The following is a 14,659-nucleotide window of genomic DNA, read 5'->3' as shown; positions in this document are numbered from 1 at the left end:
GATCATTTGAACGCCCTTAAAGTTGGCGAGTCCACAGCTGCTGCAGGTAGGACATTCCACGCCCTTAGTACCCTCTGAGTAAAGAACCTACCTCTGACACCCGTCCTATAATTACCACCCCTTAATCGTTGAAGTTTTGTTTCTTTATTTTTCATAAGACATGACAGTTAATGATGGGTGTGATTCTTGCACTATTTTACTTGATAGAGGATGAGGAGAAAAGGTAGAAGCAGCAATAATTACAGAAGCAGAGACACCAACATGCCAGAGGAGATGAAGGTGGGCTGTGAGGAGACAGATTGTAGAAGATCTCCCTCACTGAACAGGGCCTATCAACCAAAGGTAACCTTTTTAGATATGTCTGAAGAATAGTGCCTTTTCCGAGGCAGCTCATCTCTGACAAAATGGTACATGACTTCCTGTTGCCTGCTTGACAGGAGGCTGTTCTGGAGTCTCCCATATAGGTCACAGTTTAGTAGTACACAAATGCATCAAGGAGGTGACTAATGCACAACTTTTCCGATTAAAGGCAACAGTCAAAATTAAAATACCTTGAGGTTTTGACATAGTGCTGGCTTCCTTCAAATGCAGGGCACTACTGGCAACACTTTGCCTCTTCAGGGCACCTCAAAATTAAGCTTGTGAACTGCAGAAGGTTCACTCAATAAATCCACCATTTGTTGGCACTTAAACAGTGTCAGGGCAAATATCAAGATCATTTTGGAGAAGTCAAATATCCTCCCCACTTTTCCAGCCAGTCAGGAATATTAAAGGATTTTTTCTTGGGGACTAGGTTTGTTGCATCTTTTAACACAGCTCAACAAGCAAAACCACACCTGAGCAACTCCTGTATCACAAGAGTCGTAGCAACACAAGGAAAATCATTGATCTTACTATCAGTCTCCAATGGCGCTCTGTAATATTCTGGAGAGAGTCTACTGCATAGTTACGTTCTGCTATGTTCTGGACAACATCTTTATTCAGAAAGGTTTGCCGCTGAAGGCAGTAAATGGGAAACAAAATCGTCCATATGAGGAGAATTAGGTGGGTGAAAATGAGGGGGAAGCAGAGGGAGGAAAACCACTTGCTTGGCAGGCAGATATGTAAGGAATGCATTAATTGCCCAACAATCCAGGTGATAGGCTCAGTCTCCTGTGTGGTTATCTAAAACCAATCCCCTATTGCAATAACATTCCTGGTAACCTCAGCTACCATCTCCTGATCTTGCAATGTTTATCAAGTAATTCAAGCAACTTTTGACACCAACCAGTGGTTTGCTGTCAATGAGCTGCTCTGCAAATACACATCAGTCAGAAGAGTCTTAAATAATGAAAGTTTGATATGCACAAACAGAACCATTTGTTTCAGACCATAAATCACACATTGATAACTCAAAGTGGCTTTTTTGTACTCATTCAACTACTTCTACCAGGTGCTTCCCCCAATGGCTTCACTTAAAATAGTGGTGGGCTGCTGTGGATAATATTGGGCAATGGAGAAACTCATGAACGGTGCCCACCCCAGTGAAGGTTTGGCAGCAGACTGAAGCTCCTCAGCTGTTGGGAGGTCTGTTTGGCCAGTTAGCTTTCACACAACACAGCAGGTGTTGGTTGAAGGAGCTGGTCTGTTGCCATCTTGAGAAGTGGCAACACATAAGTCTTCCAACTTGGTACCATCACTCCTGTGGGACTGAAGGCTCATCACTCCCACAAATTGGAGGGAGGAAAAAAAAAGCAAGAAGTAAGTAGCATCTTGAAATGCTTATTCAGTGGCACCTTGACAGCACTTGTTCAGTGGCACCTTGACAGTGCTTGTTCACGTAATCCATTTGGCTATCCATCTGGTGGACTAGTCTTGAGCTGAGGCATACATTGATGTCCAAAGTCTGGATGGCAGTTGTCTGCAATGTAGAGAAGGCAGCCAGCAGTGGATGAATCTGTGAGATGTGAGAATGAGAAGCAGTACAATTTTCTGTTGTGATTGCTGCTGAGGGAAGCTACTGCTCTGAAAAAAAAAAGTGAGGTGAGGGCTATGAACAAGTGCAATGCAAGAGATGGGGAAAGGTGGCCCAGCTTTTCTATTTCTACCAGGTTTTCTTTGAGAAGTAATTTACCATCTTCTTCTCAACTTGTGGGAAAAGCACATCCTTCTTGACATTGCCATCAACACCGTTAAGGAGGTGGCTGCAAACCTCTGGCAACAACCCCCTTCCAGCAGAGCAATGATTATTTAGATAATACAATGTTCAAGCTGACTTGCTCTTACCAGTTGAGGGTTTTTTTTTTGGAAAGGAACAGTATTTATTGTTAAACACAAAGTAAAGCCATTAAGCCATTTATCCATGGTGCACATATGTAAGTCCCAACTTTCTTTTACTTTAAGAAATTTATCCAAATATATTTATTTCAGTCAATCTTATCAGTGTCTTCAAAATAGATGCATCTGAAACATGGTTCAGAATTAAGTATTTACCGGCTGGCAGAATTGGCCCATTTCCTCATCAATGAAGTTGAGAAGGTGGCCAGTTTCCCGTTAACTATCATCTGTAATAAAAAAACTGCCTCAATCAATTCTGACACAAAACCATGGCAACCTCATTAACATGGTTGATAGCCAGCACTAGCCTCTTTTCTACAAAGGTTAATAGCTTGAATGTTTTTACGCAATGATAAATTATTAAAAGAACAAGCTGATATAATCACAATATCAACAAATACCTCATACAAAGAAAACAGTTCATATCCTTGTATGTTAATTATATGAGCTGTTTAACTGAAATGTTGTATGGGTTTAATGACAATGAGTACTATTCACAGTTATGCTTTACTATTTCTACTTAATGCAGCAACCTCCCTTCCAAAGAAAATGGAGTCCATTGGAAGTTATCTGTCATCATCCAAGATTTCACCTTGCAGGGTTTCACCTTGTGGGGTTTCACCTTCCAGGATTTCGCCATCCAGGCTGTCACCATCTTGGGTTTCACCTTCTTGGATTCCTCCTTCGAGGACACACAAGTCCCAACTCGAACAACAGTTCTCACATAAATTCCAACTGGGACAATTGTGTTCCAGTATTACATTCAGGTATCATTGGTCATTTTGAGCAACAACATGTGTCACAAGTGAACTCAACCTGGTTAGATATCACATAGAAGCTCAAGCCATTTTACTCTTGGCATTTGCACAGGCATTTTCCATGAAGAGTTACTACAGAATGATCTGGAGCAGGAACCTTTGATGTGATTTTCCTCTTGTTAGCCCATAGACACTGAGTCTCAAGTATTTATTACCACCATGATAATACTTTGTGACGTCTGATTGACCAAACACCATCCTCTTCCATTTGATCAGGAGGGATTGAGCTAAAACAGATATGGGGATACCTCATATTGTCGTATCAAAGAGGAGTTGTTTCAATCAGGGGACTGTACTGGCTCTGATTGATGAAGGTTCAATGTATCAGCTCATATTATACTGACCTGAGTCAAATAATGAGAAATTTTGTTTTCACTCTTCCACTAAATCACCTGGAACATTAGCCGAAAGCACCAGATAGTTGCTCGCATTTTTTTAATGCATCAATTATCCTTGAAATTATGTAAAAGTGGACTTATACAAAGCATGTCTCCTTTTTTTCCATCAAATGGAGGAAGGACCTCACTGTGAAAATGTATCTTTTATTCACATAGTTCATAAAAAGTTTGTTCACTTGAAATGGTGCCTCTTATTGATAGTGTGTTTTCAGTTGTCTTTCTCAAAGGCCAGAGAACAGACATGATAGAGTGACAACAACAAATTACTTGCCCTGAACAAACATCAAAGCCAAAGAGGTTTTGATCAAGGTGAAATAATTTTAGCCAGAAATTACTCTTTAAGTAAGAAGTGGGAACCTGCCACAATACTCTCAAAGATGGGGCTATTTCTTTTATAGTGCAAACTGATGACAAGAAAGGAGGCACATAGATCAAATCCTCACTTCAAAAAATGATGTTGCAGAGTCAGGATCTGAAAGGCTAACATCTGACACTCAAGGTTTGGAAATCCCTGAACTTATAATCACGATTAAGCCAAGATTAGATTCAGTTGAATCAATAGCATCTGTGGAAGCTGAAGAAGGACCAACTTTACCAGATGCTGTGTCTGAACCAAGCTGTGAACAGACTATCGAAAGAATGAAAGCAAAGACTCTTGGACAAAGATTCTGCCTAAGCAAAACCAATGTCCAACTAGAAGACTTTTATACTATATACAACTGTATATAATGGCACTTGGTAAAATATTTATTGTTCATTGTAAGAGTTGAAGTTAATATTAGCTGTCATTTTACTGGAGCAAAGTGAGAGGGATCTTAAGTATTGTAAAACAATGCATCACTCTGTAGTGTGTCATATGATTACAAGGTGACATTATCGGGGCATTTGAGAGATTTTTCCTCCCTTTCATCCTGGGCTGTTAGCAAGCAACACATTTCTAATAAAGTTCCACTAACTGGTTAAGTAACCCATCATGTGGAAAATTTTTCATCCTTTTGTTTTTGCTGTATAAGTGAGCTGACCACATTAATATACAGCAATTGAGAACCGTTGATGTACAAAGGGACCTGGGTACTCCTGCATTTAAGTCATTGAAAGCAAGCATGCAAGTGCAGCAAGCAGTTAGGAAGTCAAATGGTATGTTGACCTTCATTGCAAGAGGACTTGAGTACAGCCCAATCACTGGCCCCCTGAACATGCCCTGACCAGCCTCAACCATCCCCAAGTTCCCTGCAGCCTCAATCTCTGGATCACACCCCCAATTCCCCCTCCCCACAGACCCAACCCCCACCCGCAGCCCCGACCCCTCCCCAGCAGGCCACACCTCCCCCCGCCCCGATGACCAGCCCCAATCACTGGCCTCCCTCCCTCTCTCACTCAGCCTGAATGCAGAGTGGGAGCAAGACCCCCCAAGCCTACAGATCACTCCCAGAGGCCCTGCCCCATCAGACCCCACCCCCATTAGGCCCTGCCCCTTGGCACTGCTCAATGCCTGGTGGGCAGTACCAAGATGGCATCGAGGCATTAGCACTTTGCCCTTGGGCAATGCCAGGGAGCCAAGGCTGGCACCGCCAAGGTGGCAATGCTAAAGGAGCATCTACCCTGCATTCCATCTGGGTTGGGTTGCCAGCTTACCGCAAATGGGGAGCTATAGTAAACCCTGCTGGAGTGAAACACTCCTGGCAGGTGGGGGGAGATTTGCAGGCCTGGAGACTTCAGTCCTGGGCCCGCTAATGAGATTACAATTATATTCAAATCAACATCTACATATATTATGTATCTCCATGCCGACTTCTGGTGCAGAGCTGATGGCGCTACAAGACGCGCGGAAGCTGTGGCACCCAGCAGGGAGCCAGTGAAACGGTGTCCACCAGAGTTTCCCAGCTGCTGCGCTACAAAAGCAGCGGAGCCAAATGATATAAAGTATTTATTAAAGTTAGGTGAGACTGTAAGTTGTGAGTTGGATACAAGCGTTTGTGAAGGTATGGGCAGGTTCAGTGAGTGGGCAAAATGCCAAGAGAGTATACCGTGACAAATATGAGATTATTCACTTTATTAGGAATAGAAAGGAGTATATTTTTGAAATGTAAGAAATGTTTTAGATGTTGATGTTCCAAGAGGTTTGCATATCCTTATACAGGTACAACAAGTAATTAGGAAGGCAATTGGCATGTTGACCTTTATTACAAGAAAGCTCAGATAACATCCTGGTGAATCTCCTCTGCAACCTTTCTAGTGCAGTCTAATGCATTCATTCCTACAGTGTGGAGACCAGGACTCCACACAGGACTCCACTCTATCATAACCTCCCTGCTCTTATATTCAATGCCTGGGTTAATAAAGCCAATTATCCCATATGCCTCTTAACTATTATTGTCCCTATCTCACTGCCTTCAGTGACCTATAGACATGCATGCCACTGTGCCTCTGATCCTCAGTACTTCCTAGCATTGATTGTTCATTGTGTATTCCCTTGCCTTGTTTGTCTTCCCAAAATGCATCACCTCACACTTTTCAGGATTAAATTCCATTTGCCACTCTTCTGCCCATCTGACCAGTCTGCCTATATCATCCTGTAATCTAAGACTTTCCTCCTTGCTATTTATCACAACACCAATCTTCGTGTCATCTGCGAACTTACTGATCATGCCTCCATATTCACATCTAGGTTAATGTACACTGCAAGCAGCAAGAGGCCCAACACTGATTCCTAGGATATATCACTTGACACAGCCTTCGATCATCATTCTCTGCCTCCTGCCCCAAGCCAATTTTGGATTCAATTTGCCAAATTGCTCTGGATCCCATGGACTCTTACCTTGTTGATCAGACTCCCATGTGGGATCTTGTCAAAAGGCTTACTGAAATCCATGTCGACTGTATTAACTACTCTCACCGATACATCTAGTCACCTCCTCAAAAAATGCTTTCAAATTTTATAGACATCATCTCCCCTTGACTAAGCCATGCTGAATGTCCTTGATTAATCCTTGTCTCTCCAAGTGGGGATTTATTCTGCCCCTTAGAAATTTTTCCAATAATTTCCCTACCACTGATGTTCGACTTACCGGCCTGTACTGACCTATTTTTTCCCTACTTCCCTTTCTTGAGTAATCAAGAAGGAGAATGTAATGCTATCCTTTATTTAGAGAAGAATTTAACATAAAAGTAAGGAAGTTTGCTTCAGTTCTACAGGATAGTGAGAACACATCTTGAATACTGTGTGCGGTTTTGGTTTCCTTATTTAAGGAACGATGTAAATGTGTTGGAGGTGATTCAGCGAGAGAAAAAAAACTACAGCACAAACAGGCCCTTCGGCCCACAAGCTGCACTGATCATATCGCTACCTACTAGACTTATTCATAACCCTCAATCCTATTAAGTCCCATGTACTCATCCAGAAGTCTCTTAAAAGACCCTATCGAATTTGCCTCCACCACCACCGACGGCAGCCAATTCCATTCACCCACCTCTCTGTGAAAAACTTACCCCTGACATCTCCTCTGTACCTACTCCCCAGCACCTTAAACCTGTGTCCTCTCGTAGCAACCATTTCAGCCCTGGGAAAAAGCTTCTAAGAATCCACCCAATCAATACCTCTGAATTGATATCTGAAACAAGTAGGTTATCTTACGAAGAAGGATTAAAGAGGCTGCGCTTGTTTCCACTGGAGTTCAGAAGAATGAGGGATGACTTGATTGAAGTATATAAGATCCTGAGTGGTCCTGGCAAGGTGAACATGGAAAGGATGTTTCCTCCTAAAGTAAAGTTTATTTATTAGTCACAAGTAAGGCTTACGTTAACGCTGCAATGAAGTTATTGTGAAATTCCCTGAGTCGCCACATTCCGGTGCCTGTTTGGGTCAACCTGCCTAACCAGCACATCTTTTAGACTGTGGGAGAAAACCAGAACACCCGGAGGAAACCCAAGCAGAAACCCAAGTCAGACAGTGACCCAAGCCAGGAATTGAACCCAGTTCCCCAGCGCTGTGAGGCAGCAGTGCTAACCACTGTGACCATGCCGCCTCGTGTTCTTTTGTTCATGAGTCAAGAACTACGGATACTGTTTAAAAATTAGGGATCAGTCGCTCTTATAGGACAGAAATGAGGAGAAATGTTTATGCCTCTCAGAGGGTTAAACTTCGGAACTCTGCCTCAGAAGGTGGTGGAAGTGGGGTCATTGAATATTTTTATGGCAAAAGTAAATAATTTTTGTTTGGCAAAAGATTCAAACAATAGCATGGCTAAATAGGAATGTGGAATTTGCAACAAAAACAGATCAGATATGAACGGTGGAACAGAGTCAAGGGGCTGAATGGTCTACATCTGCTTCTATTCCATATATGTTTTCAAATGTGATCTCATTGAAAGTTATAAGATTCTGAGGGGTGCTTGACATGCTGAGAAGGTTTTCCCACCTGGCTGGGGAATCTAGCACAAGGATAAGGGGGAAATCATTTCCAACTTAAATGGGGAAGTATTTCTTCACTCAAAGGGTTGTGAATTTTTCGAATTCTCTGTTCCAAAGGACTGTGGATGGTTAAAATTGGGTATATTTAGGGCTGAGATAGATAAATCTTTAGAATATAGGGAATTGGGGATTATGGAGAATGAGTGAGCCAAAGATCAACCATGATTAGATTGAATGGCGGACCAGGCTTAGGAGGCCATGAGGCCTACTCCTGCTATTGTTTCTTATGTGCTTATGTTAAAGTTTGTAAGTCCTTGGAGTGTATACAGAAATCCAAATTCTGTGGATTTTCTCCAAGTTTTCACAGACTTCTTTTTCTTCAAATTACAATTTGAGCTGGCCTGTTTGCATTCTTTCCACATAAAGGATTGTGGAAATCTGAAAGCATACCCCAAACGACTGGCTGCTGGAACAACTGAACTCTTCAATATTGCAATTTATATATCATTCTTAGCTAAGAGCATGAAGAGTTATGGAGCAAAGATGCGAAGGTATGGACATGGAGTTCAGGTAGAGATCAGGCTTATTCTTATTTCTCTTCAGTCCCCAATTCCAGGGCTTGGCCACCGGTTGTAACACACTTTTTTCCTCTAAGACCAGCTAACACAATACAGATCAGTGAATGAACCACAATGATAAAAGCACATTTTTCCTAAAGTGTCAGGAGATTTTGTTCCAAATTGCATGGTCACAGAGGATGGGTTTCATCACAATGTTATGATCAAGAAAAGTATAATTGCACCATTAGCTCTTATTTTCTTTTAATTTTCAGTTGCTTCCTTTTTTTCCCAACAGACACTTATTTTAATAGGAAACACAACAGAAGGCATTGGATACAGTGCCACACAACAGCTTGTAAAAAAAATTATAGCTCATAGAATAAAAGGGACAATCGCAACATGGATACAAAATTGGCTGAATAATAGAAAATGATGAGTAATGGTCAATGGATATTTTTCAGTCTGGAGAAAGATTTGAATGTGTTTCCTAGAGATCAGGATCTTTTCCAGATATATATTAATGATCTGGTGGTGCAGGGTGACCAGGGGTGGGAACTGAACAGGGTATGCAATATTTAGGAAGAACAGTCATAAAGGAAAAGGTGGTGGAGTGGCACTACTGGTTGAAGAGGAAGTTAACACAATAGTGAGAAAGGATATTGGCTTGACAACGTGGAGTCCATACGGTCAAAGTCGAAAAAAATACCAAGGAGCAAAAAACATTAGTGGGTGTTACTGCACTGGTGATGTTGGGGATGGCATTAAATGTGACATTAGTGATGGAGGGTGGTGATAAGGGAATATTGGTGATCATGGGGATTTTAATCTACACATAGATTGGGCAAATCAAATTAGCCACAATGCTGTAGAGGAGGAATTCTTGGAGTGTATACAGGATAGTTTTTTTGACTAATATGTGGAGGAACCAACTAGAGAGCAGGCCATCTTAGACTGGGTACTGTGTAATGAGAAGGGAATCATTGCCAATCTAGCTGTATAAGAGACCCCTTAGGGATGAGCCACCATAACATGATAGAATTTTTTATCAAGGTGGAGAGTGAAGTCGTTGATTCAGAGACTAAGGTGTTGAATCTTAATAAAGGAAACTATGAGGGTATCAGGCATGAGTTGGCCTTGATAGATTGGGGAGAGTTACTTAAAGGGATGACAGTGGATAGACAATGGCAAACATTCAAGGAACTCATGGGGGAAGTGCAGCAACTATTTATTCCTGTCTGGCACAAAAGCAAAATGAGTAAGAGGGCCAATCCATGACTTACGAAGGAAATTAGTGAAAGTATCCGATCTAAGGAAGAAGCATACAGATTGGCCAAGAAAAATAATAGGTCTGAGGATTGGGAGCAGTTTAGAATTCAGCAAAGAAGAACCAAGGGATTGATTAAGGAGAAAATACCTTTCAAAAGTAAGCTTGTAAGGAACATAAAGACTGACACTAAGAGTTTCTACAGGTACGTGAATAGAAAGAGGTTGGTGAAGACAAATGTAGATGCCCTGTACAGACAGAAACGGGGGAATGTATAAAAGGGGACAAAGAAATGGTCGAGCAACTGAATACATACTTTGGTCTGTCTTCACAAAAGTGGCATAAATCAAATGATAGAAATGTTGGAAAATGCAAGATTTAGTGAGAGGGAAGGATTGACGAAGATCCATATTAGTAGAAAAATGGTACTGAGAAAGTTGATGAGATTGAAGGTGAACAAATTCCCAGGGCCTGATAATCTACGTCCCAGAATACTTAAGAAAGTGGCTCTCGAAATAATGGATGCATTGGTGATCATCTTTCAGGATGCTACAGAGTCTGGAACAATTCCTGCAGATTGGTGGGTAGTGAATGTCACTCCAATATTCAAAAAGGGAGGTGGAGAGAAAACAGGGAATCATCGTAAGCTTAACATCGTTAGTGGGGAAAGTTCTCGAACCCATTGTCAAGGACTTATAACAGAGCATTTAGAAAGCAGTGGCAGGATTGGACAGAGTCAGCATGGATTTATAAAGGGGAAATCATGCTTGACAAATCTGCTGGAATTCTTTGAAGATGTAACTAGTAGAGTTGACAAGGGGGAACCAGTAGATGTGGTATATTTAGACTTTCAAAAAGCATTTGACGAAGTCCCACACAAGAGATTATCATGAAAGATTAAAGTGCATGGGGTTGGGGGAAGTGTATTGAGATGGGTAAAAAACTGTTTGGCAGAGAGGAAACAAAAAGCTGGAATTAATGAGTGCTTTTCAAATTGGCAGGCAGTAACTAGTGGGGTGCGTCAGGGATTGGTGCTGGGATCCCAGCTATTCACAATATATATTAATGATTTGGATGAGGGAACAAAATGTAACATCTCAAAGTTTGCAGATGATTCCAAGTTGGGTGGGAGGGTGGACTGTGATGTGGATGCAGAGATCCTTCAGCATGATCTGGACAGTTTGGGTGAGTGGGCTAATCAACGGCAGATGCAGTATAATTTGGATAAATGTGAGGCTATTCACTTTGGAAGCAAAACAAGGCAGATTACTACCTGAGTGGCTGTTAATCAGAAGAGGGGCATGTGCAGTGAGACCTGGGTGTCCTTGTGTACCAGTCACAGAAGGTAAGTATACAGGTGCAGCAGATGGTAAAGAAGGCAAATGGCATACTGGCCTTCATTGCGAGAGGTTTCAAGTACAGGTGCAGGGATGTGTTGTTGCAACTCTACAAGGCCTTGGTGAGGCCACACCTAGAGTATTGTGTGCAGTTTTGGTCTCCTTTTCTGAGGAACGATGTTCTTGTTCTTGAGGAAGTGCAGCGAAGGTTTACCAGGCTGATTCTGGGGATAGTGGGACTGATGCATGAGGAGAGATTGACTACATTAGGATTGTTTTTGCTGGAGTTCAGATGAATGAGGGGGGATCTCATAGAGACTTATAAAATTCTAACATGTCTAGGCAGAATAGATGCAGGGATGATGTTCCCGACAGTGGGGGAGTCCAGAACCAGTGTCACAGTCTGAGGATTCAGGATAAGTCATTTAGGACAGAGGTGAGGAGACATTTCTTCACCCAAAGATTGGTGAGCCCGTGGAATTAGTTGATGCCAAAACATTGAATGCATTCAATAGTCGATTGGATATAGGACTTGGAGCAAATGGGATCAAAGCTGATGGGGAAAAAGCAGGATTAGAAGTTGGATGATCACCCAGGATCTTAATGAATAGTGGAGCAGGCTTGAATAGCCAAATGGCCTGCTCCGGCTCTATCTTCTGTGTTTTTATCTTGGTGCACAGGGAACAATTTCAAATTTGCAGATAACGCAAAATTTTGACATATTGTAAACTGCGAAGAGGTTAGTGCAAAACGTTAAAAGGACAGATAGGTTGGTGGAGTGGGCAGGTAGGTCACAGATGAAGTTCAATGTGGAGAAGTGTGAGGTGATGCATTTTAAATAAGCAGTAAAATTCTTAAAGCAGCGCAGGAGCAGAGGGACCTGGGTGTGGGTGTGCATAGTTTATTGAAGGTGGCAGTACAGATGAAGAGAGCAGTTAATAAAGTATATAGTATTCTGGGTTTTATTAATCAGGGCACATAGTACAAGAGCAAGAAGGTTATGCTGAACTTATACAAAACACTAGTTAGACCTCAGTTGGAATATTGTGTACAGTCCTGGGCACCACACTATAGGAAGGATGTGAATGCATTGCAAAGGGACCAGAAGAGGTTTATAAAAAGGGATAAGAAACTTCAGTTACGAGGATAAATTGGAGAATTTAGGACATTCTCCTTGGAGAGAAGGCTGAGAGATTTAATACAGATATTCAAAAGAGTGGATAGAGAGAAACTGTTCCTGTTCGTAAAAGGATCAGGAATAAGAGGGCACAATTTTAAAGTGATTTGCAAAAGAAGAAAACGTGATGTGAGTTTTTTTTTCACACAATGAGTGGTGTGGGTCTGGAATGCAGGAAGTTGTGACGTAGGTAGGCTCAGGCTCAAAGAGGCATTCAAGAGGTTATTAGACGATTGCTTCAATAGAAACAGTTTGCAGGGGTATGGGGAAAAGGCAGGTGAATGGCATTAAGTCATGATTTTTCTTACAAAAATATACTTTATTTATAAAATATCTGAAAGAAATATTACAAAAACATTTCAAACTCATTACTAGAAAGTGGAATGATATTCACATTTTCTACAGAGATCAAGATATACTCTGAGGAATTTCAATTCAGTAATTAGAACATTATATACTTTCACTATTTCGATTACAAGGAGTATAATTCTGTTCAAATTATATATATTGATCATGTTGCTCTCTGAGGTGCTTCAAAACAGTTGCACACAGTTTGGACTAAGCACACAGTCTGAGGGAGTTTGTACAATTTTCCAACCCCGTGGTGTAAATTCATAGAATCCCTACAGAGCAGAATGAGGCCTATCGAGCCTGCAATGACCACAATCCCACCCTGATCCTAACCCCATAACCCCACACATTTACCATGCTAGTTTCCTCGACACCAAGGCAATTTAGCATGGCCAATCAACCTAACCCGCACATCTTTGGAGTGTGGGAGGAAACCGGAGCACCTGGAGGAAACCCATAGACAGAGGAGAACATGAAAACTCCACATAGTGACCCAAGGCCTGCAATAGAACGCAGGTCCCTGGCACTGTGAGACAGCAGTGCTAACCACTATGCCACTATGCCAGCCAAAGGCCTTACACTGTGGCCTTTCACTAAATCACGATGTTTGTTTGGAGAGATGGTACAGACAGGATGGGCCAAATGGCCTTTTCTGCACCATAACAAATTTCATGAAATCTCTAGCCTGGGTACAATCCATCATTGCAGCTGTTCTTTCCCAAAATAATTTGCATATTTCACATCTCCCTTGCTAATTACTACATCCCTGCTAATTTTATCTCTACAGGTCTTTACATATACCGAAAACTAGCATTGAACCACAGAGGATTCATTCATTCAGCTCTCATTATTAATGGGAAATCAGGGTGGTGTGTCTTTCCTCCATTGTCCTTCCATTATTTTTCATGTTGATTAAAGACTCACCACGTGGTGTGAACTATTCCCACTAACTCACATTTCACTCTAACCTTAACTTCATCACACGGTTCTGATCTGCTCACAAATTTAACACACCATTGCCATTACCATCTCCCTCCTTCTCACCTACCTTGTTACCTTTGATCTCACTCTGTCTTGTTCACAATTAACCATATTGATATTTTATGATGGTCCAGTTATTTGATGATGTGGTGAATGCTGGCATTGAACTGGGGTAAACACAGTAAGAAGTCTCACAACACCAGGTTAAAGTCCAACAGGTTTATTTGGTAGTAAACGCCACTAGCTTTCGGAACACTGTTCAATTGTCAGGTGAGTGGAGAGTTCTGATTGCAAACAGGACAAATAAAAGCACACATAGTTTACAGAATACTGATTAGAATGCAAGTCTTTGCAGCTAATCTGCTATTCAAATCTGAAAGGTGCAGACAATGTGAGTGGAGATAGCATTAAGCATAGGTTAAAGAGATGTGTATTGTCTCCAGACAGGACAGTAAGTGAGATGTTGCAAGTTCAGGCAAGTCATGGGGGTTACAGATAGTGTGACATGAACCCAAGATCCCGATTGAGGTTGTCCTCATGGGTGCAGAACTTGGCTATCAGTTTCTGCTCAGCGATTCTGAGCTGTCGTGTGTCGTGAAGGCCGCCTTGGAGAATGGAGTTATTTGAACCAAGGACTCAACAAACGGAAGGAGGCAAAATCGGGGTGTTAATTTCCTGACAAAATTATTTCATTGAGGCAAAAAATATTAGTTAAATGGGTACAGAGTTCCTGAAAAGAGAATAAAGCAGTTGCTGATACCACGATGTAGTATTGGAAGAGCTGCTGAAATTATTTTATAGGATATTACTGAGTGGGGAATTTCTATTGTTCCATTAGTGGAAATATTGTAATGTTTAAAGTTAAATTTAGAAAGCAAGTGAAAATCTTTTTGGCTTTCTGCTGGAAGTTGCTCCAGGTGTCCTTCTCTGCTACAAAAGTAAAATACTGTAGTTACTGGAAATCTGAAAATGCAGGAAATACTCAGCAAATTGAACAGTCTCTGTGAGAGGGAGAGAAAGATTAATAATCTTTCATTGGAACTTCAA

The sequence above is a fragment of the Carcharhinus amblyrhynchos genome, chromosome 23 (assembly GCF_965287045.1).
Source record: "Carcharhinus amblyrhynchos chromosome 23, sCarAmb.v2.hapA, whole genome shotgun sequence".
Classification (NCBI taxonomy): Eukaryota; Metazoa; Chordata; class Chondrichthyes; order Carcharhiniformes; family Carcharhinidae; genus Carcharhinus; species Carcharhinus amblyrhynchos.
The sequence above is the reverse complement of the archived record's forward strand: the minus strand, read 5'-3'. Positions refer to the sequence as shown.